Source organism: Numida meleagris, chromosome 5 (assembly GCF_002078875.1).
Source record: "Numida meleagris isolate 19003 breed g44 Domestic line chromosome 5, NumMel1.0, whole genome shotgun sequence".
Classification (NCBI taxonomy): domain Eukaryota; kingdom Metazoa; phylum Chordata; class Aves; order Galliformes; family Numididae; genus Numida; species Numida meleagris.
Window position 1 is genome coordinate 2,768,132 of NC_034413.1, and position 24,733 is coordinate 2,792,864.

At 41.3% G+C, this 24,733-nt stretch overlaps 1 protein-coding gene across 4 annotated transcripts in view; it reads left to right on the forward strand.

Moving 5' to 3' along the window:
* The window catches only part of ADAM12 (ADAM metallopeptidase domain 12), a 170,633-nt gene that overhangs the window by 45,667 nt on the left and 100,233 nt on the right, over nucleotides 1-24,733 (forward strand). The gene's annotated exons all lie outside the window — the stretch shown is intronic.

Below are 24,733 nucleotides of genomic sequence, written 5' to 3' on the forward strand. Positions count from 1 at the left end.
CAGTGCTACAGAACCATACAGAAATAAAGACACTTCTCTTTGGAAGTATATGAGAAACAGAACCAAAGTCACTGAACCCTTAGTTTCCCATCTCAGTCCCTCAAGAGTACATTCTGGGAATCCAGATCGGGATGGCTACATGTGACCTATCAATGAAATATAAAAGATTATTCACAATGTAGGGAAAATATATCCCAAAATGTTAGCAAGGATCAACGCATTCAGGAGGTTTCCCTGCTGGTGATGTTAAAGCAGCAGAGTTGTTTTTTTTTTTACTGTAGTAGAAAGACCAAAGATGCAAGAGGTGCAGCTTTAGGTGTCCAGAGGAGGAAACGTGCATGTGAAAGCAAAGGTAAATGTGCTGCCTTGGGCTGGTGACTGCCATCCTCACTGCAAAATGGTGGGGAAGCTCTCCAGTGTAGTGACACAATGCAGAATGCTTTTTATTTCCAGCCGTTTGGAGAAACTCTAACATTACCCAGCAGTGATGGAATGAAGTTCACTTTATTATTCAACATTAGGACCTAACCACGAGCTTTCTTAATGTTATTTTCAATATTTCTTTATTGTTCATTTCCTATCCTTGAAGGGAACGTAGATCCCCAATGCATAAAATGCTCTGTTTCAGCAACTAATAGAGGATTTAATTCATTTAGTAAACAGGGATTCAACTTTATATTCCCTTAATCTCTGTCAAAGGGTGTGCCTTCCTTCAGGAATGTGAAGTATGCAGCAATTGAGGAAACTATTTGCATTCCATGTCAGCGATTAAAAGAACATAAAATTGTTAATATGGGCCTTGCTGAACATACCAAACTCTCTTGTACCTACAATAAATCAGATTTAGAAAATTGTAACATGCAGTCTCCATCTCTTTTAAAAGGAGGGGATAACAGGACTGTAAATTAGCTCTTAGGAACATCTGTTAGACTAATTGGATTTGGAGATTTCTGAGCTCTGCTTCTTAAGAAATATAATATTTATGAATGGTTATTTTCTAGTTTACCTGTTTCTATGGTGGGATGCCCCCCAAAAGGCTTGTGTTCTAGAAGAGTTCTGTATGTTGATGCCAACCCAAGGTTCAACATTGTATTCTAAGACACTGAGGTTAGCCTTGCCTGTGCTTGGGGTTTGTAGCATACAAGACAGTTTACAGATCCCAAACCACAGAAGTTGGTCATGGCTTTGCAGGATCATTTTTCCCTTTTCTTCAGTTAGTATTACCAGTCCTTGTCTTCAAGACAAATAATGGGCTGAGCACTGCAAATCGGGGCAGGAGCTGCTGTGCTCCAGCCTGCTTCATCTTCCTGACATTGGCACGAGCCACACAGCTCAAATATCTTGAAAGCCATGATGTTGAGCATTGGAGCAGCCATTGCTTTAAGTGGAAGTAGTGTGCTAAGCACAAACATATTTTCTTGAGTAGTAAGTGACAACACGTATGAAGCTCTGAGACGTGTGCTGTTATTTTACTGTAGTTTCATGTAAAGCATATTATTCCTTGGAGGGTGGTAGGGGTGGAGGTGGATGAGACCCCTAAATTACATTATTTCTGCATTGGATCATGCAAAAAAAACTGGATATGATTTTACATACTTAGTAGAAACAGCTGCTTTGAGTAGCCTTGACATTAAAATCCATTTATTGAAAACCTTAGAGATTTTCCAAACCTTCAGTTATATTTCAAAACATGATTCAGATGTATTAGGCAACCCCAAGTGGACATTGATGTGTTAAACCATCTGTTATCTGTGGAAATATTTAATGCCAATTTGGTGTTTTTTCTGATTTTTAGACTCAGCAAGATGCGTTCATGTTTGTAGGGCAACATGTTCATTCTGGGAGGGTTGCTGGTGCCTAACTTCACAGCTTAAGGTTTGAAATCCTCTCAATGTTTTCCAGCTGTTAAGTTTACTTTTGTATTTATTCATTAAATAATCCAGTGATTAATGTTCAGGCACTGCACATTTGTAATTGCAAACCCTAAATTATTTGCTTTGAATTTAGCTTGTCAATCGTAGAAAACCGGCCAGCGAGCTTATGTTGCAAGCACGTTTCTTACTATGATTTATTTGCGAAATATGATTGCACTCTTGAGAACCTTGAGCTCTGTAGTACCTTAACTGTTTTAGAAACACTTGTCTTACGGAGAGATTTCCAGAATCAGCAAGTCATCTATCAGCTGCAAAGCAAACCGCCCCTAGCAGCAGCTGGCTGACTGGTGCGCATTGCAGCCGTGATACCGACGCGCTTCTGTTATGGCGCAGGGCAGGGTAACGTCTGCTCAGAGAAATTCCTTTCAGGTTGGTGGCAGCATAGGGGCCTTAGAAGAAAGTTGTCCTAGTAGCGTGAAAGTGAAATGAAACCCCCATAAGATTAAATCTGAGTCGGAGAGGAGAACAGTACGCGACTACTGGCTGCTCTTCTGCAACTGGAAACGTTTTGCACTGTCAGAAGTGGGTCTGCGTACAGCAAAGCACTTAAGTGTTCTTTTAACTTTAAACATATGAGTAATCCAGGTAAAGTCAGCGGAATTACTGATTTTTCAAAATTAATTTCACGCTTTAATGATTTGCTGACAAAGGTCATAGTTACGGATGTCAAAGGAATATAACTTTGAACAGATGTTAGCGAAAGCTTTTCCAGAGCCACGTTGGCTGGCGTGAAGGGCAAGGAGGAAAAGCTGAGATGCGCAGAGGGCGTGCGAGAGGCAGCACAGAGGTGGGATGGGTTGGCTCTAGGGATGTCAGCGGCAGCGCGCACCTCAGGGCATCCTGGTTCCTCCTGGTGGGAGGCAACAGTGGGGGAGAGGGTTGGGCTGGTGCTGTCAGAGCCCAGGGAACCCCCAAGTGAAACAGCAAAAAAGCTTGTGTCGTTTCGAGTAGCAAGTTTTCGCTCTTTGTTTTCCCATTGCTTTGCAGGGTTTCTGAACAGGTTTAAAACATAAACTTGACCAAAAGGTAACGAAGAAAAAAATAAAAAACAAAAACAGGGATATGTATGTGTTGAGATTGCTGCATCTCCTCTAGTGAAAAATCTTCTATTTTATCTGGAGGGAAAATCCCCCCTGTGCCATGGTATAGGTATGGAGACATGGTAAGTTTCCACCTTACTCTTTACATTCTGGAGACCTCCAGAAGTTCAGAGCATCTCTGTCTGTGCCCCTCACACACTCACCTCTTCTGCTGGGGCTGTTCTGGGAGGCATTGCCCAGCATCACGGGCCACCAGCTCCAGGCCAAGGCAGGTTCCAGCAGCATGCCCTCAGTCAGGCCACAGGCAAGAGGTATCTTTGTGCACAGTGCTAAGGTGACCTGTCTCCAATCAGGCCGTCGTGTTCAGAAATCTTTTGTATTCCCTTTTGATTTAAACAAAAAAAAAGAAAAAAAAAAGGAAAGAAAGGGAAAAAGAATGTTCTCTCTTTTATCCTGCCTGACCTTTCTGAATAAGAATGCTGACTGGCATGCAAGTGACATTCTAGCTGCATTAATTTAGCAGGAAAACAACCCATTTCCACTGCCAAAGAAAATAGCTGACAAAATCTGTTAATGAATTGACTTGCTTATATACAGTCAATGGCTAGAAGTACAGATAGAGGAAACAAAGCTAAACAAATATGACTAGAGAAGTAGGACCTCTCAGAATGTACTGTCTGTGCTGTAACTAAGCCAAAAAACACTGACCCCTGACTGTGTTATCTGCAAACGTGGGGCCAGCAGCGTACTGCAGTGCTTCAGTGCCTGCTGGCAGCTGGGGATTCTCTTTAATTGATGTAAATGTTTCACTTTAATGGCAGTATCAGTTTTTCCTTTATGTCCCGACAGCAGCTTGCTCCACACTGAAATGCAAAGATTCAGCCACCGCATCTGCAGTGGTGTTGGCATTGATCTGTGACACAGATCAGACACAGGGACAGGCATTCAGCGTAGCTTTGTGGTGTAAGGATGGCGTAACAACAGCATGGAAATGTTGAGATTTGCTCTGTTCTGAGCAATGGCACGGGCTGGTTTCTGCATTGGGAATCAGCGTTGTGTGGTTGGGGTGACTTTTTGCAGTGTGGTTTTGGAGCTGTGAGTTGCAGTGAAAGGGTTCAGATCCACCAGGGGAGAAGCTATTGTTTTCTTGAGCTGTTTTTCCTCTTCTTATACAAATATACTAAAAGAAAGGAAAACAAGAGATGTTTATGTACTGAGACAACATGCTGGAAGCAGAGAGGATGGAACGTGTATTCAGGAGATCTTGTTGTGGTCAAATGTCATCATCTCCAACATCACCAACTTAAATGATAAGTCCCAGAAAACAGTGGGCAGTGGGAATCAGCCCCTTTCTCAGATGGAAAAACCAAGGCACAAGAAGTTCAACATTTCTGCATTTATCACAGAAATACACAGCTTGTTTGGACAGCATGCAGAAAATGAGTCTGATGAGTAGGGCAGGTACTGCTTCCTCTGTGTGTTTGCTTTCCTGTCAGTGGTAGTTTCCAGGGCTGCGTCAGTTGATGGCTTTGAATCATGTTAACACAAGGTTCTGCTTGTTCAGTGTCTGTCACTCAGAGGAGCCTTAGATCTATACCTTCCAATTAAATATATAACAATAATAGAGAGGAAAACACCCTTGCTGGTGCAAAAAAAAAAACTTCATAAAGAGTGGCTGCTTTAAATTTTGTTCCCTAGATAGCAGCAGTAGAATGTGATATTTTCAGAACTGTTTTAATCTCCTCGTGTACCGCAGCATGTGAGGATTTCAGCATTTTGTTCCAGCACTGCTCGGCGGAGGTCAGGGTGGAGAGCTGGCGGGGAGAGGGCAGCGGAGCGCGTGCTGCCGGCTGGAGGCAGCTCCATTGCAATGGTACTGAAAACACGGGCAGAGCGTAATCATCTGTGACTGCAAAATAAATAATTAGGGGGGAGCCAAGAGAGAAAACAGCTTTCTGGAAAGCCTGCCATCTCCCACTGATGGTCATCAGCCAGCCCATGTGGCACACATTGACCATCACTGCCCGTGGAGTGATGGCCAATGCCAAGTTGCCTTGCTGGCTGGCACGCAAAGCAGGGCTGCATCCAGCTGGACCCAGGCTTTGCTCACAGAGCTCCTGGTGTTCCTCACACGCTTTTGCTATCTGCTGCTCAGGCGGGTTTCACACCACTTTTATTTCCTGGTTTTCTGTATTTGTTTCTAACAAGAGTAAGCAACATGTCAATAGCTGTGAAGAGCAGATCGCTGCATTCTGCTGTGCAGCATTACATGCCCCATCATTACCCAGGATGTTTGGTCTCCTTTTCACAACATGTCCTGTGAAAACCAAAAGGATTCTTCTGCTTCTCAGAAACACTTTTTAAAATGTCGTCTGGCCTCAGAAAGACAGGGAGGACTGAGGGTTGGAAGTGGGTGATCTTTGAGGTCTACGAGTCTGTGATTCTATGAGTGTAAATAAGTTTTCAAGTCAAAATGGAGGCAGAATCTCCTTTTATTGAATTTTCTATTTGATATTTTTACTTTGATGCTCAGTCCCAGGGGTCCAGTGCCTTTGGATAAGCACAGGTATGTGACAGTATGTCTAATGTCTCGAGAATTAGTTTTCTTCTTGCATCTGGTGGCATTTTGCTGGCACACACTCAGTTCCTAGGATCTCAGCTTCTCCTGAATGCTTTGCAGAGAGAAACAAATGGTGTTGCTTTGCAAAATTTTATAGGGAAAGGTGCCAGCTACTTAGTCCACTTGAAGTGTTCACTGTTTCATGTATTTATTTTTAGAGGGTTAGTAAACACAGAATACACTGCAATACTTCAGATGAATTCTTGGAGATTTCATGTTGCATGTAGAAATGAAGGGATCAAAGGTAACAATTCAGATTTGGGCTTCCCTGACTTCAGCTGATCTTCAGGCTGTCCCAGCACTCACTGTAGACCTCTATGGTAATCTGCAGGGATTGTTTCTAGAAGCATTGATAGCTGGTCTCCATTGTCATGTCTGCATGGTTGTAGAAGTCCCGGAATGTGTCCTCCCACACTCTGCACCGCTGTTGTTGATTTCTCACCAGTTTGTATGGCAGCCCATGCAGGCGGCCGTCCCATTCCTGTGTTTGCCCTCTGGGTGTTAGCTGGTTGGTGGAAGGGAGTTAACAGAAGGAGGGGATGACCCATGTCCTGGCCGTGTGTGCCCATGTCAGTACAAACTGGGAAAAAATCACTGTGGTAAATAAGTGCAAGTATTGGAGGGACTTCTAGTGTTCTCTTTTTTGTGTGTGTGTGATGTTTAAGACTCATATCTTCAAGGTCTATCTGAATTTCCGTAGACATGGCATGGCAGCCTTCAGCATTTTGAGCTATCTCTTTCTGCCCGGGGTGCAGGGGCAGGTGCTTGTGGGCGCAGGCCTCACCGTAAAGATATTTGGGTCCTCACGTCTCAACAACTACAGGGAAAGAGGAGAAGTGGGAAGGAGAACTGAGTGCCCCGTGTTGGCAGGAGCAGAGTGCTGAGGGGACACTTCCTGGGGCAGCTCCGGCTCAGCACCACTGATGTCATGGTTCTGTGGCATTTTCGGAGCGGTGCCGGTGAGTCAGGCTGCAGGCATGTCTGTGGGGCCTCTGCACCGCCTGGCTTTCCTCATCGGGAAAATAAAGGAGAAAAAGAGAAGAAAATGAGAAGAAGAAAAAAAAAAAAAAAAAGGAAGAAAAAGGAGAGAAAGAAAGGAAAAACCCAGACGCGAGGTATTTAAGGACAAGAATCTCCTGCATGGGGCTGGATTCGGAGAAGCAGATACTTTCCTGGACGCGAAAGCCCAGACTCTTTCCAGAAAATGTCAGTTCCTGTCCAAGTGACAGCGCAGTTTCTCGGGGCGGCAGAGGACGGCCGAAAGCGCCGCAGGGGACAGGCCCTGCTCAGCACCCCGGGCAGCAGCAGGACACACGGCCCTGGCACCGCGATGTGCCCCGCCGAGCTGCGAGGAGTTGCCCATCCATGTGTTGTGGGTGAAAAGCAGTGTGCAAGCGCCGAGTACGGCTGTATCGGCCAAGAGGGGTGATTCAAAAAGCAGAGCCTATATGAAGAGTCATACTGCAGAGGAAATACATATATGGAAACATGAGCTTGGCAATAGGAGGCTTTTTTCTTTTTTTTTTTTTTTCCCCCTCTTTGATGTCTAGCCTCAGTAATCCAGACAGATTCCTTCGAAATTCAGCCCAACTTATTTTTGTACTTTTATCTTACTACCTGCTACTTGCTCGTCGAAGGGGCTGTGAAAAAAAGTTCACATACCTGGCTGTGTGTGGAAGTGTGCTTTCTGCATGAATAAGGTAACTTGAGTACACTGCAACACTCCCCCTAAATGGGACTGTTCTTGGCAATTCACACTTCCCGAGTCCTCTCGGGATGAGAGCAGAGCCTGCCTGTTCCTCCATCTGACCCACATATTTGCACTCTCTCCGTGTGGTTCAGTCCAGTAAAAGCACACTGCCCTCCTCCTATCTGATGCTCTTTTTTCCCTAAGGAAAAAACTAAAGAGTTGTATTCGGTTAGAGCTCTACTTCAGGGTCAGTTTCAATGCTGTCTCTATCGTGGTACATATTTTATCAGACCAGCGCTCTGGAATCTGCGCTTTTCTAGTGCTTGTGTGTAAAATGATCATATCTGATTGCAGTTTCTCTTAACAAGGAGGGAAAGGAGGAAGCATGCATCTCCAGCTTTCAGATCAAAATAAGTAAACTTCTGGCTTCAGAAAGGTTGTACGTGGCATTTATAAAGATGTTAAAGCGTGCTGCCTTGTACAGCTTAATCTGAAATGCATATATACAGCCCACTGACTTCAGGGGATGGCTGTGGGTTTACCTGAGAGAAAGATTTGGTAGATATGAACATTATTTTTGTTCTGGATAGTAGAAAATGAAAAAAAAAATCAGAATGGGAATTAGAGAATGGAAGTTGAGATATTTTTACAGTTTGGCTTTAACTGCATCCCTGAGAACAATGGAAATAACAGCACTCTTTATATTTAACACAGCTCCTCAAATACAGTCTAGAATGTTTCTCTACTTTGCTCTGTGATGTGTGGTTTGCAGACAGGTTCTGCCTTTTCTTAGCACAAGTCCTTGCTCACTCTTTGTACTCTCCATCTCTTCTCTTCCAAGAGGTTGGTAAAGCAAACTCTATTTCTCCCCTCCCCCTCCCCCCAAAATCATTTACTCTTGCTATAATATACTACTAAGGCAGCAAATGTCTTATCAGTTTTGAAACAGCGATCTGGATAATTCTTAGCAGATGTCTCTCTTTCTCTAATCACATCAGTTATTTCTTGGTCAGTCTTGATTAGCTGATTCTTACATAATGAGAAAGTATAGTTAATGGCCACTTGTACGTAGGGTGAACATGCTGAAAAGAACAGCTTAGCCCCTTGAGAACAAGAGGCTGATGAGCCAGTAAAATCAAGCTACATGGAATGAGTCTTCATTATGAGTCATTAGAAACGATGACGCTTTGGCTAACGGATGAAATATCTTTGATGAAGACCAGTTGTAAAAGCACAGCTTAATGCTTAATAAATGTATTGGGGTGACTCATAAATTCAACGTACACATTTGTTTCTTTGCAGTACGTGTCAAGTCCGGTGCAACACCATTTCCTGTGTTAGATGTGTCCCCTGGCTGGATACAGGCCTTAAAAAAGACACTCTTACGATCTCTGGGTGAAAGATGACTGCACGATAACTTGGCAGAGGATTTGAAATGAAAATAAGAGTGTTCAGACCCACTGCATTTGGCTGGAACGTGGGCACATCTCCCATTATAGACTGGCTAGTGCCTGCTAGGTGTATCATAATTTGATTAGACTTGCAGCTCATCTAGTTAGAGAATTGGACTGGATTGGTGGAAGCTATAGCAATGTAACTTGTTCCATGAATCCTTTGGATCGCTTATGCAGTTGTAGAGGTACAAATGATAATTTAATTTATCATAGAATCATCTAGGTTGGAAAAGACTTTCAAGATTACTATTCCATCCTTCAGTGTGACCTACCAAATTCTAGCACAAGACCATGTCTCTTAGTTCCATATTCATACCCCCAGTGATGGGGACTCCACCACCTCCTTGGGCAGCCCATTGCTATGCTGGAAACAGCAAGGATTCCAATTGCCACACAGAAGGTGAAAAGCAGAACACATCTTGTATCCCAATATTAGCAACAACTCAGTTCCATTCCCAAAATGTCAAGTAGATAATGCCATGTTATTAGCCATGAGGTTGTGTTGGGAAAGCATGAGAGATGGCACTCATCAGAAATGGCTCCCAGAATATTTGGGAGGGAAGGTGGAAGGAAATTTCTTTGTTTCTTCATTTGTTAAAGAATTTGGTAGTTCTTAGTGTCTGCTGAAAATACAGCAACTGAAAGCACGCGTCTGCTATTTTCACTTGTACTTTGGTTTAAGTTGAAGTGCCATCTTTGTTCATAAAGGAGCTGCAGCATCTTTTAAAATCCTCATTGCCTTATTTAGTGAATTTAAATTGTGGCAAATCGATGTCTTTCAAACTGTTTGCAGGAACACTGCTCAAGTAGAACAAGCACTCGACTTTTTTGAACTCAGAGGTGTAGTGATTTGGTATAACGATCTTATTGTAGAAAATAGTTCTTTGTAAGAGATTTTTATCTCGTTGCTCCTTTTGATCATTTTTAAATAATAGGTCCTGTTATTTTCAGAAGAAAATACTTTTTAAATAAAAAATTTAGAGCAATGTCTTTAAAAATTGAAAGTGACAGTTCCTTGAGAGAAGAGAGAATGACATGCACAGATGCCTGAATATAAAGATAAGTTTATCTGGACAAGGTTTGCCTGAGCTGTTCTGCAATAAACAAACATTTTCTGCTAGTTTAGCAATTCCTGGGAAGAAAATGCTCAAATGTTCCCCATTGCCTGAGCAGCATCAGAGGGACTGCATTAAGTTTTTTTTTCCAGGAGGTGGATTTATTTGTTTCATAGTAATTTAACTCGGATCAGTGATGCGGTCCCAAAGACTTCCTCTCCTTGCTGTAAAGACTGATGTTGCTGTGGACCCAAATTCTCATAAGAAGAGGAGGAGATCGCATGTAGCACACTTTCCTCAGCTGGCCATGTCCTAAGAGGGGGCAGATTGCCCCCACTAATGAGCCCCACTGCTTTGGGATCCAGCACTGGGAGCCATGAGGCCAGCAGCAAGTAAATAAATGGAATAAGTGATGAATTCACTTAGTAGGAAAGGGCAGGGTAGAGAATAAATTGTTAAATAGATTAATGTGAATGTCTTTTATATTTTATAAACCTCCCAAGTCCCTGGTGTGCTGAGCCAGGTTTTGTTTATGTACATGGAAACGTGAAATCTTTTCCAGTCCCTGTGCAAATAACACAGAATTGGACTTCATTACCTCGGCTAATTTAACAAGTCCTATGGGGCTTTTTGTTACTCGGTAATAGAGGAGGAGCCACAAAGCCCAAAAGTGCTGCACCAGCACAATCTCTTTGAATGAAATAATCCTCCTTACTTTGTGAACTCCCGGTGAAGGGTTTGCCTGGGAGGCCTGAGTTCACGGCAAGCATAGATTGGGCCTTGGGGTCCTCTGGGCCCACCTGGAGCAGCAGGTGGAAGCCCCGGTGGCCAGCTCCGGCCCAGGTGCCTGCTGCAGTGTGCTCTGATATTGGCTTCCCAACAGATAGTTGGCAACATCCAATTTTGGTGGAGCCGGGAGCTTTAATGAAGGATTTAAAGATCTTGTCTTCGTAACAAAGAGCCTTAATATTCTAAAACGGGGAAATTCTTTATCTCTTGTAACTAGTGGATAATGATGTGGCGCTGAGAAACGAAGCATTGCGAACTGCTGATATTATTTCTGTTATGCCTGTTAAATAGAACTAATGCAAACATTGCATAAATATTTTAATAGCTCTTTACTGTATTTCTTTAGAAAATGTTTGAAGAGCCACCTAATGTCAGACAGAGACACTTCTTGTGTAAACCCCTGTTAATTCTCTTTTAATGGCTTTATTAACAGTATTTAATTGAATATTGATGCAGTTAGCAGCCCTTTAAGCGTCCCGATTTGTTGAAGTTTTACTCTCACGTATTGATAAGTAGCACAATGTAAGATCACTGATTAATTGCATCTTTGTTTAATTCTGTTTGAACTATTTCAACATGAAAGATGGAATGTAGGTACAGCAGGGCTCTCACTTTTGATGAACTTTCTGTATCTCATATTCATAGTTTGTACCGTTTAATTTAGTTCATTTTGATTCCCAATATGACCAGTTAGTGTATGTATGTGATCACACTCACAGAGCTAGAGGGAGCCTAAATATTTTACTCTGTCTGATATGTTCTGTCTTTTATCTCTTCTGTCATTAATAATTTACTTGCTGGTACGTCTTCAGAACTGAATCCTGTTCTGCAAAAGCATAGATGTTTTACCTGAAAACAGGAAGTTTTGGAGGGATATTAGCTTTCTCCTTGGATATTGTCCTTAGTATATTAGAAGCCTGCAGAGAGGTGGATGCCTTGTCTTGGCTTACTAGCAAGCTGCTTTTCTTCTGTACTGCACAAGCAGTGCCACTACCATGCATATTTAATCATAGCGTGGTTGCTTTTCTCATCTCAAATATTCTTCTTTGCTTTATACGCATTTTTACAAAGTTCAAGCAAGGTGAAAATCATTTCAGGTGCAGGGAGACTGTATCAGACCATGCACTGTACTGAAACCACATCTCCAGGGTTTAGGCAGTGTGGGATTTTCACATAGGTTTGCTGCAGTGGGGTGAATTTTGCAGATTTCCCTAATATGTACTAACATTTTGTTAAGACAGTTGGAGGTGTAGTCATTTTATTCAGTTCTTTTTTCATGCTTACACCCATTCTCAGAGTTAGCTGAAGTCACAGTATCCCTTGCACGTAAATAGTTTCACCAGGTAGGTTTTGAGCAGTCTGTCAGTGTTTGAGAGTTAAAAGCGAGGCTTTATCCTTACCTAGTCTCAGTTCAGCAGGAAAACATCCTCAGTTTTGGCAACAGTGCTGAAGGAGAAAATCTCTCTTTTGTTGGCTTTCCCATAATCCTCTTATTAAAAAAGGTATGGATTTTCAATACGGGTAGGCTATGGGGAGAGTTATCAACATGCAGAGCTGCATGTTTTGCAAGAACTCAGATCCTGAGGTCTGATCTCAGCTCTATGGCTGTCGCTATATTTCCTGAAGATCAACCAAGGGCAGCTATGTCTCTGAAAATTCAGCAAGTGATAGTGGAAAACTCTAAGGACTGCAGGTCCCTAAAATTTTGCATTACTGTTTTTTGTTGTTGTTTTTGTTTGTCTGAGAAATCAATGAGATTTGGTTAATGAGTTTGCATTCTACAACCTGAACTCTTCCTTCTCTTAAAAAGGAGATAAATCTTAAACCTCCTGACTTCTAGGGAATGTCTTTCTTGAAAGGTGGCACAGAAGTTCTGTTGATGAAGGTGATGTCACCTTGTGAGCACTGGAAGTCAGGAGGTCACAGATGCACTCAACCAGACTGCTGAAATTTGCGTTGATTTTCACTCCCAGAGGCGTTCTGAGAACAGAATTTATTAAGAAAGGATTACTGCAATCCAGAGATAAGGAGAAATTAAGATAATACCTCAGCCCAAGCAAATGAGTAATAATAAATATGTGATTGACAGTACAACTAAAGGAGTGAAATGTCCACAGCACCACAACAGCGGAAGTGTTACACCACATAGGAAGTAGAGTACTCAGCTGGCGTTGGAAGAGGAGGCTGAGAATCTGTCTGTCCTGTTAGGAAATTATATCAGAAATTAGGTATAAGGAAACCGATGTAACATGGCAATGCCTAATTTAATATTGTACAGGAAGAATCAGGTCACGGGAGCACATTACTCATCTAAAGTCATCTTAGTTTGTAAAACTGTGATAGCTTCAGCCATGGGAAACTCCTTTCTGTTCTCCGTATCGTTATTTTCAGGTGTCCAAATTAAAAAAAAAAAAATAGTTGTTTTTTGAAGAGAAGAGGTAGAAAGGTAGATGAGAGGTAGCAAATGAGAGAGAAGGGGTTCGTCACAGCATAGACTCTTTGCTTTACAAAACCCACATCAAAGAGAAAAGTACTGGAAAATACATCCTAACAGAAAAATAAAATGGAACTTAACAGCTTAACAGATTTGAAAATATGCCGATTCTGCAGAAATGTATAATTTTTAACTTTCTCTTGGGTCTTGAAGAGTTAATTTTATTGAAGCCAGGATTGACTGACTGGTTTTGTTTCTTGAAGCTTGTACAGAAGAGGAAGCAACTCTGTTTTCTATGTAACAGTAGAGAATAGAAACATATGATTTAGAAGGATAGGATTCTGTCAAATGGAGCATAGACAGGAGCCTTTGCATCCACTAGCAATTGAACAAAGACCTAATAACAATACAGAGATCCAGTCAAGGAAAAACTAAGAGCCTTCAAGCTTAGAAAGGATATTAGGATGCAACATAATGTTAACCAGTAAAGCAGCCCAATTTGGAGCTTGGGTACGTTGATGCTTTGTATTAGCTGCATGCTTTCTGTTCACAGGAGAACGAAAACTCCACTCAGACACACTTTGAGAAGACTAGATTACTATTCAGATATTTTAGCAAAAGTCAATTCTAATTTATTTCTGTGTATTACTAATGTCATTGCATGAATCATTGCAAAAGATATGGAGATGGGAATAATAAAAAAAGGTTAAATTAGAAAGGCCTAGTATTTTTCATATCTTGTCAGTTATGACATTTAATCTTAATTGTTTCTGAATTTGACTGATTTTCCAATTGCCTGAGTTTAGCAAGAGTATGTTGTTGCTAGGACACAGCTAATTCATGTGATACATCTATCATCAACCTAAAAGAAAACTTTTAAGGCTGGTTCTTACATTCACACTCACAAATATATTTTGAGCAGCATTGTCCTAAATGCAGAAGGACCGTAACACTCTTACTCTGAAATAAAGGCATCAAGAGACACTTAAGAAATGTTTCCTTTTTGAATCCTCCCAATGAATCAATAGGAAAGAGGAGCATGCTTGACCCTTACTCTTATTTCCCTTGATCCCTTAGCTATGATTTGTTTATCATTTTAATGTTCTCAGAGGTGAATTTGATTTGTTCTGTTTCAATTCTGTTGCATGTGAGAATCATAATAGCACCATTTGTTTCTTCCACTGATTTGTTTTACACTTTTGAAAATTACTGTTTAAGAATGGTCACAGACACTGTTGGCTCTGTACTCCTGAATTTCTGTATCTCTGAATGTCTTTTTTTGCATAAGGGAGTTCACTACATGTGTTCATAAGGGCCCTGAACTATACATGTAGTAATATTATCTTACGTTACAGGTCCTAATTATATAGTGGTGACTTCCAAGGTCCACTTTTGTAAAAGTTTGATTTGAGGCTGTGGTTTTCAGTGGCAAAAAATGAAAGTTGAACTCCTGTGTCAGCAGCAGTGAGTTCATTTCTGACTCTATTACCCCTGAAAAACCACAGTAAAGCTTATATAATGATGTAGGAGTTGTATATAATATATACTGATCAGACTTGTGACGTCCTTGTCATGTTTGATTCAGGTCCCAGAAGTAACCTGTAGCTCAGCAGGGAGCACATGTTTGCTCTTGATAGTGGAAAACAGTAGGCAGCAAATGGCCCCATGTTGCACCAGGGGAGATTCAGGATGAATGTTAGGAAAAACTTCTCCAAAGAGTGGTCAGGTGCTGGAATGGGCTGCCCAGGGAGTGGTGGAGTTACCGTCCTTGGAGGTGTTCAAGAAACATTTAGATGTTGTACTGAGGGACATGGCTTAGTGGGAAACATTGGTGGTAGGTGGACGGTTGGACCGGATGATCTTGGAGGTCTTTTCCAGTCTTGGTGTTACTATGACTCTATGAAGCGGTTTGCTGTGCTGCTAATGATGTTTAGCAAACAGCATCTTTGCTGTTTCTTTATTTTCACACTTATGACCCCCCTCTTATACAGTGTCACAGCTCTGGGTGCATTTCAAGAACGAACGCTTCACCCTCGGAGATGCAGCAGATGTTTTGTTTTTTTTTTTATCTTGAGAGACAAGATGCCTGAAAATGGGTTCAGTAGTAACCATGTGTTAGCTAGGAGCATTCCAAATTCTGGGCACTTTTGGGTCTTTTGGGTCTGTCCCTGTACGTTCACACTGCAGCCTGGCCACATGATAAATTAGCTAAATATGTAGGATGGCAGCATGGTCACAGGAGCAGAGCTGGGAAATCCCTTGGCTTCCAATTGCTCTGTCCTGCAAGCATTTCTGGAAAAAGAACCTAGAGCCTTCTTTTTTCTCCAGACAAAATATTTCAAAACAAAATGCATAGCCATTCAGTTAAGTGTCATTAGTAGAAGAAAAAATGGGATGGCTGGGCTGTGTCCTCGTTAAAAAATGAATCATGGGACTCCAGAACAAACGTGAATTTGAACTGAATATGACACACATTTTTACTGACGAAATGAGAGGGCCATCTAGAACAAGTTAACATGTTTCATTTCATGATTTAATAGAGAGTTTTCTTCCAGAATTTCTAAAACTTTTCCTTTCTATCACCCTTCTTGCTGAAACCTAATGTTTCAGAGTAGCAGCGCAAGGCCAAGCCCATAGTACTGTGTCACGACAATAGCTGGAATTTCATTCATCCTTATAGTTCATGAAAATCTATAAGGAGTTTGAAATTTACAATAGAAGGAGACAGTGTCTGTTTTACTAGGGCCATTTAGGACTGTCATTTGCAAGAAATTAAAGACGTTCTCTTGTAAATTTATGGATGAAGCTCTGACAATCCACATCATTTTAGAGACAAAGATTTAGAATGTGATACTGGAATAACATTTGGTAGATATATTGCCAGATCAAAGTCTGCTGATATTAATGTGAAATCTCAGTTTTCTTTATCTTTTACAAGAGCCTTTTCTTTTTTTTCCTGGAGCAGTCTTCAGTCATCAGTTTGGCAGGATTTTAGTGTACCCTGTCGGAAGGGCAATGCACTGTTTTAGCACTCTCTGTTGCTGGATGTGTTTAAAAGGTTTCTTCAGGTGGGCACTTCTGAGGTGACAATTCAGAGCTGGAAAAATCAGCTTCTCTATCCAATATGAAATTCTGATATGTCAAAAGAACAGGTAGACATTTGAAGACGTACAGAGAAGCTCTTGTGCCTGAAGGGTGGAGTAGTATCTAAGACCATAATATAAATTCAGATGCCATGAAAGAATGTAAGCAGTAATACTGTATGCCAGAAAAAATACATGGATTATGTTCTACTACTAAAAAATGCTCATGTTATCACTCTTGGCTTGTGTTACTGACTTAGCTTGGTTTTTGTATTAATTATTGAAAAATTTGGTTTTGTGCTCCCCAGAAGAATGCTTTATTATAAGTACAGCTGACATCCCACAGCTGCCATCACTCTTTTTAACAAATTCCATCTTCTTATTTCTTCTCTGTTGTAACCTATGCATCAGCTTGTGAGAATGACACTATATTACAGTCTCAGACAGCATGGCAGGGGCAGGCAAAGTAAGTAGCACAAGTTGGGCAGAGCTGGAAAATAAGACCAGTGAAGCCAGTAGAGACTATCTGTCATTGACATAATTTGGTGTAGGGCCATTGATTTTAACTGAGCTATGTTGATTTACAGTAGCTGGTGATCTCATGCAACATGTATTAGAAAAAGCATATTAGAGTGAATAGCTATAATGGCCCAGCATTCAACATTAACTAAATGATTAATTGCCCACCTTTGCTTAATAAATTTATAATCATGATTTCCAACGATGTCCATCATATCATGGTCTGTAGCCATGATAGGCAATGTCCTACTGATTGCAACATTGCAGTATGAGTGCTTTCTCCATGCCTATGCCTATTATTCTGGTCACATTTGAAGATCTTTGCATCATGACATCACCAGAAAGAACATGTTGTAAACATCTAGTTTTGCTCCTATAGCAATTAAAAGCACAATAAATTATAGGGTGTTTACAGAATGTAACTGTTGCTATAGTTATGGAATGTAAGTATAATGAATGATTTCCAGAACATCTGGATAGACATGGATAATGATACACAACTGTACATTTATCTGGGTGGAACTGTACTTAATTTATGAGGAATATTGTATCTGGATGGCCATTATCGAGATTGTTCGAACATAATATTTTTTATTATCTTAAAAAGTTCCACTGATTTTGATAGCCGGTAACACGAGATCTCCTTCATAATAAGGAGATAATAATTTATCCTTTATAATGATAAGTACAAATATCTGCAGGTAATTTGATGATCTAGTCATTTTCAGCCAGAAAACTTGCTGCTGATGGAGGGATCTAGGATGATAGTGGCAAAGCTTTGATCTCTCCTGCTGTTCTCCTGTGGCACATGTGAGTTGTATGGCTTCTGGGCTTCTAGTTTGGTGGCTGTTGGTTTATTATAAGATTCTGGGAATTTTTCAATCTGAGATGAACTGAGCTGAAGTTACACACACTCTTCTGAAGTCAGTATTTATTACCCAGTGATTCCTTCCAGTCCTTCATTACTGTGATTCTTTTTCAATCTAGTATGCCATGTGTCTTTGTGAGGCAACAGCGTAGTTTATTTATTTGAGGAAAGAAATGTCAATATTAGCTCAGGTACCCAGGGTGTTAGGTGAACTTTTGTTGTCTCTGGTGAGGGAAGTCTTGGGCTGCATGGTCAGTAAGTGGTAACTCAGTCCTGAGGACTATTGGATTCGAATGGAATCAAAGCACATAAATATGTTGAGCTCCCTGGAAGCAAACGTACAATTCATTTTTAATACTTAATGAGGGAGTCTTATCTGCTGTCTAGAAAATATAACTTTATCAGTTTCAAATTATCTGGAGGTGGTGCTTTAAAATATTTCTGCTGCTAACGTTTTGTTTTTTCAACTTGTCTTGAACTTAACTTTTCAGAATTTAAGACCTCAACTTTCAAGAAAAGGTATGTACAAATTTGATTAGTATTCCAGTGTGGATCAGTACTAATTATATTAGTAGAGGGAGAGAAGTCAAAATAAGCATTAAATTATTTTTGCATTTGTGTCCATGGCAGTCGTGTGTAGTACAATGACTGATTTCTTCAGGGGAAAATCTTTGAAGATAGTGTTGGGTCAGTTCCCTGCAATCTGTCTAAGTCAAGCTTCTAATATCATTTTCAAACACGTTTCTTTGAAGAAAACACTTGACCTCATAAATCATCATATTTCACTGTCACAATGATCATTCCCTTGATAATTATCCAAGTTTATTCGATTTCAGGCGTTCTGCTGTGCGATTTGTCATTTGTAGGAAGCTGGTTCTTGGAAATGCAGATCCAGCAGGGGATTGTGTGACCTCCGAGGCAGACCTGCTGTCCATGTCTACCTGCTCTTTCTCCAGAGGCATCTGCAGAAGTGAGCTTGGTGGACCGAGAAACCATCCTGAGGGACCACATGGAGACAGAGCAGGGAAAGCAGCCTACGCACATACAGTGCAAAGTGTGCTCAGCAAATCACAGCCTTGGAGAGCCCTCCCTGTGCTGGTTAAGTCTGTAATTAGAGTGATGACCATGGTGTGATACCTTTACTGAAAGGACGCTGGGACTGACACTTCACTGCCCATCCGTGATGTGACCAGCTGGGCCGGGGTGGAGAACTTCCATAAAGGTTTTGAAAATAGGGGTCTCATCTCCACAACAGCTTTGTTATGGCTTAAGGAGATTCAGCAGTTGCATGCGGATGCCAATCTAAAATGGTTTGGATTCCAGTGTTTTAATTTGTTCCCTTAGCTGGAGAGTTTGTATAGCTTAGCTGCGGCTGGACTCTCAAGCATGTGAGAAGGCATAGCGTGAAAAAGGCTTGGAAGGAGACCCAGCTGTTTAGCAAGCAGTCCGAATCATCAGCTGTGAATCCTTTCGTTTGCCTACAGAGGAAATAATATCAGATTAATAAATGAAGCATTCAGGGTCTGGCTGGGAGGCATGCAGGATCAAATAACACACATTCTAGGCTAAGACAAACTCGGGCTGTAAATGGAGCTAAGAAACACTCCAAGTCTGAGCAGTGTGGGCTGTGTTATAACCTGATTTTGTCAGGGAATTAAGAATTGATCCTTTTAGGGACTGACACCGAACTGCTGGGGTTCTTATGTGTCTTCCAGCAGCTTTTATACCTATGTGAGACATTGCACTGCACACTCAGAAACCTTCATCTAAAACTCTCTAACTGTAATGTGGGGCTCTTAATTTTTTTTAAAGGAAAAGTATTACAGTGAGATGATCTGGAAGACTGGAACAGTAGCAGAGATGCAGTTGCTGTTTATTTGAAAGCATCAGTCAAGCTCTAATGCTGTAAGATTTCTACAGATTATTTAAAAGCCCAGCGAGGGCAGTAAAACTGGCTTCCCTGTCTTCCTTGTGGAGATTCAGAATTATTCCTCTTTCTCTGGGGATCACAGGGAATCAGTGACAGAATACAAAGGCAGTGCATGAGATTTTCCAGTGCTGACCTACTTCTTCTCTCATTAAAATCACTTTGAGTTTTGCCATGGACTTTTCAGGCAGATTCAGGCCAATACTGTGTGCTAATGAAATTGCTTTCCAGAAAGCTTCTCCAGTAGTTGTGTCCAGCCATTCCAAGCTATGGGTCGCAGTGTGATTTCAGAAGTACTGAGGAGCCCGTCAGCATTGTGAAACATATTTCCTGACCCTGGATGGCTCAAATTTGCACCTCGTAGGCTGTGGTAGGAAGCACAAAGCACACAGAGGGCTTGTTGGCAACCCTGTACTCAGCAGGGGGGTTGAAACTCGATGATCTTTGAGGTCCTTTTCAACCCAGGCCATTCTATGATTCTATGATTCTCATTTCAGAAGCATCTGCTTGTGCATTTGCCTCTGTGGTCTCCCTCTTCGGGTCTGGTGGAGCAAAAGCATAATGCAGAGGGACTGGGCGGAAAGATGCAGTGGGGCTGCTCTGCTGCAAACAGCCCTACACAATTAGGGAGGGGTAGTGCATTAGACAGGTAGTCTGGAGCTTTTCACTGCTTTATGATCAGGTGAGCACTAAATCTTTAAGAGCACTTTTTTTTTTTCCTATGAATTCATTTGTAATTTCCTCCATAGCTCAGTGTTTTGCATTACCTGGATGCTCTGCGGCTGGGAGAGCGCTGCCAGGGGACACAGGCATCACAAGAAAGGGTATTCTCTCAGTTTCAACACTTACCTTTAAGTAGGAGCTTTACCTGGATCAGGTTTTTCCTTGAGTATCTAGAGGAAATGCTGAATAAGCATAACAGCCTGAATGGATGGAAGCCCCATTTTCCTAATGTTAAAGGCAGAGACAGAGCCAGGGATTTGGTTTTGGTCTAAATGAACTCCAGGATGTAAAGCCGAGACCAAAAGAAAAACAAAATGTTAAGCTGTGTGCTTTAAAGTTAATGAATAGTTACACTGTCTGGAACTCTATACAGGAAATAAAATCTGTTTCTTTTTGTCTTTTTATTTTTGGCGTTCGGGGTTTTTTTTCTTGCACAATTTAGTAGTCAGAGGTCTATAAAAGGAAGGCTCATGCATTCAGGTAATTTGGGGGGAGAAAATACCATTTTTCCAAGGGAAAAAAAGATTCTCTCTCTAAAAAATGTGATGAACTGGTGGAAGCCTGAGAAAGCAGCAGCAGTGTGCCCTCCAGTGACAGGAGCTGCTACAGCAGCACTGGTGACAGTCTCTTGCAAGCTCCCTGGGGACCTCTGCGCAGGGAAGCTGGAGAAGTTAAGATGAATTAATCAAAAATACGAAGTTTATACAGGCTAAGTGAAAATACCTCCATTCCAATCGTGGCACCCAGCCTCCTGTAGATAGTTTCATTCAGATGTGAAGTGCCCTTAATTTACTGTAATCTTTATACCCTTGGACGTTTACAGAGCTGTTTTTGGCTTGTAGAGTAAAATACAGCAGAAGAAAAAATGTCATTTCCGTATACGTCAGTAGCTGTCCTTTGTAATTTTTTCATATACTTTGATGGATGGGAACAAGGAGCTTTGTGCTGTGTCGTACAGAAGACCACGGTTTTGCAACTGGATTCCAGAAGGTAACCATCTGGTTTGGGGGGTGATGCTGGGAGTGAGGGTGCTCAGGGTACACTGGAGCTACTCTAAGAACTTAATGCTGAGTTGTGAGAGATGAGCACAGCATGGAGAACCAGGCATTTCCACCTTCCTCAAGGCTAAGTGCACATGGTAGGAGGTGGAAACCAAAATGACCATTGCATCTGGATGCCTACCTGTGCAACCTGCTGTAGGGAACCTGCTTTAGGAGGGGGTTGGATCTAATGATCTCTGGAGGTCCCTTCTGACCTCTACAGTTCTCTGATTCTGTGAAATGCAGGTGTTGGTGCTAACGTAGACAATGAATATTTGGTGGTTGCTGTAGCATTTCCATCTCAGTGTTTGCCAGTGGAGCATGAGTATTTCTTCTGCAGCGTACTCATTTGGTTTTCTTCTCCACATTGAGGCAGCATTGCGAGTGTCATTATAAATGCTATTGGAAGTGTCATTAGAAATATGTCTTCATTTAGGTTTTCAGCACTTGAGTGCCCGCAGGGCATTCCCAAAAGATGGGCAGTCAAAAGATGAATAGAGATGTATTTGTTTAAAATGGTTATGGCTTCAAAGTCAAATCCCGTTCTGCATGGAGGGGATATAACCACTGAGATGTTACTGAGAGGGTGGTCAGGCACTGGAAGAGGCTCCTCAGGGAAGTGGTCATGTCCCCAGGCCTGTTGGTGTGCCAGAGGTGTTTGGACATCACTCAGAGATACATGGTTTGACTCTTAGGTTGCCCTGTGTGGAGTTATGAGTTGCACTTGAAGATCCTGATGGGTCCTTTCCAGCTCAGAAGACTGTAGCTGTATGATGCAGCCAACCTTTGTAGTATTTACCTACCTCCTTCAGTACTCCTCCAAAACACGTTGCTCTGCAGGAGGGGCAGGTCAGAGGTGGCAATTCTTTTCTGAACCTCCTTATTTTCTGAAGTGTGGGGATTGATGCTGGAGTCCCCTGCCCTCCCCTTCTCATCTTCTCATGCGCACACATCTGTATGCAGAGAGAGAGGGAGAAATCCCAGAGCAAACAGGAAACCAAGGAAAGAGAATGAAACCAAGAAAGCAGAACTAAGGGCAGTGCTTTCAAGAGTCATGTCTTGTTGATCTGGGTGATATGAACAGAGATTTATAGAGTTGTTTGAGCACGAGCTGAATGGTGTGTCATCTCTCACTGCTGAATAATCACATTACACACAGTGTCTGTCTCAAGCACATGAGGAGGGAAATCCTTTCTCTCCAGCGAAGTGAACCGATCATATGGAAAACAGATGGAACTGAACTAAATGTCGATTTAATAAAATATTATTTGTAGAGACACTACCTTACATTGCAGTGGCAGCACTTTGGAGTGGCACTCAGAGTAGTCGCCAGGGAGGAATCACCAGCTCTTTTACTAGCATTTCCTGGCTTGGCTTCTGCGCTACTTTCTCAGAAGGGGAAAATTACAGAGCGACCGTAGCTTACATAGATGTAAGCAGTTAGCTCTTGCATAAAAAAAAAGAGATATTTTGATAAACAAAAAGGATATTCTGATCAGATTGAAATGCATCAACTTCTTAACTAATGTTTTTAGAGCTTTGGAGTGGAGCTGTTTATATTTTTTCTACTTACCTTTATGTAATTTTGAAGATAAGTTCTTGGTTTACGGAGTGGAAGAAACTATTGGTTTTCACAAACTATTTCATGGGAGGGAAGGTGCAAGTCCATAAAGCCAGCTTGGCTTCCCAGATGGTGGGAATAACAGGGTTCCTGTAAGCAAAAGAGTTCATAAGGAATTAAGTACTTGTAATTTGATTTTTGAAGTATGTCATTGAGTGTGCAAGTTCTCATGGGTACCTGTATTTTATCAACATTTTTATGGGAGGCTTCAAGGATTAAGAGACAATGCTCAGGGCCATTGACTGAGAAGTTTAGTTGAAGTTTTTGTAGCATCCAGGTGAAAATTACTTTATATGTACCACTTTTCCATTACCAAATTGGTTGATGTCATCAGCAGGTACAACCCACTGAGCTCAGAGGAGCTTAAGTTGTGCTTCTCTATACATTCAATGCACCTCATGTTATGTGATTCTTAATTCAGGTTCCTAATTTCGCAGTCTGATTCATAGCAGTGTTTTACTCTTTGTAATCTCATCGTGTTGATCGAAGTTCAGGGCTGATCTCAAGGTGCTTGGGTGAGGCCATAGAAATGGAGGCATTTGCATGCATCTGTAACAGAAATGGGTCTAAAATCTTAAAACTTTCTTCATAGGGAAAAATTTCGTTAGGAAAATGAACTTCTGCTTCAATAGCATTTCCAAAGTGAAAATATTAATTTCTGTCTTTGCTTTAAATTGATTGAGCCACAGTACAGTTTTCTCATTTTAATTAAAAAACAATTCTCTTTAAATGGATGATAAAAGAAAAACATAAAACTAAAATTGTACCAGACATGATAGGGCTAGTAATTCCTGATTAGAAATCGCTGCTGCAGTTGTTACTGCTGTAGATCAAATTTACAGCTGTCTGAAGGTGTTATATTTAGAACAGTTTCATTTGTAAGCCATTATCAAGCTTTGAATACACTTTGGGGTTTTTTTTGCTTTTTTTTTTAAACCTTATTTACAATCACCATGTTGAAGCAGCTCTCCTTTCTGCATTCCTTGTCTCCTTCCTTTTTACATTATTAGGGCTGCAGACTTTTTAAAGCAAATTTATTCATTACAGGGGAGGACCATGAATAATATAGAGTTCATGCTATTTATCTAAGCCTGAAAAATAATTACGGAATTTGTGCATGAAGAAATAGAATTTACACATGTCACTAGGATGATATTGTTGTTTACCCACCAGAAAAAATTTGTTTGCCTAAGGCTAAAAAAGTGTAGTATTTTGCAAGACTCGCTTATCGGAAGCCTGCACTAACCTTGTCTGAATCCTGTGGATTTGACTGCCAGCCATGCTCTTCTCCGAAAGAAAACAAAAATAAAATAAGAGCCTTCAGTAAAACATGTCTTCTTTTCAGTGGTTTTTGAGGTAAGCAGACTCGTTCTGACCTTTCAAATAATTGCAGAGATCTTTGCAAGAGGATCTCGTCCTCGTGACTGGGAGTGTGCTGAGCAGCTGCTTTGGTTTGATGGGGCTGTCCTGAAGAGAAATGGCTCTGTCTTTGGTACATGAAAATTTTAAATGCACGTTAGACTGAATTCAGTGGCGGTTTTGTTATGAAGATTTAACTACAGCTTTAATTATATTGTCTTCGTGAATCTGCCTGCTGAAAGTTGCCATTTGAAATGAAGTCTTTTGCACTTGGTTGCAATTCTGCTGTATTTTATTTGGATTTGTAAATATTTCAGAAACTGAGAGTATTTCTAATTTAGCTAATTCCCAAATTATGCAGCAGAAGGTTTTAGGCCAAATCCTCCTCTCCCACATAAAACACGAGCATTCCCAAACGATAAAGCAAACTACAAACCTGCAGCCCATGGCTAGCATTAGATGGGTGTTGCAGACATTACGTTTTGCCTTTGTAAATGAGTACTGTCTTCAGTGGTGTTCATTCAGTAGGAACAAGTAGAAAGAGAGAAAAGACACATATATAAAGCCCCTTGCCCCA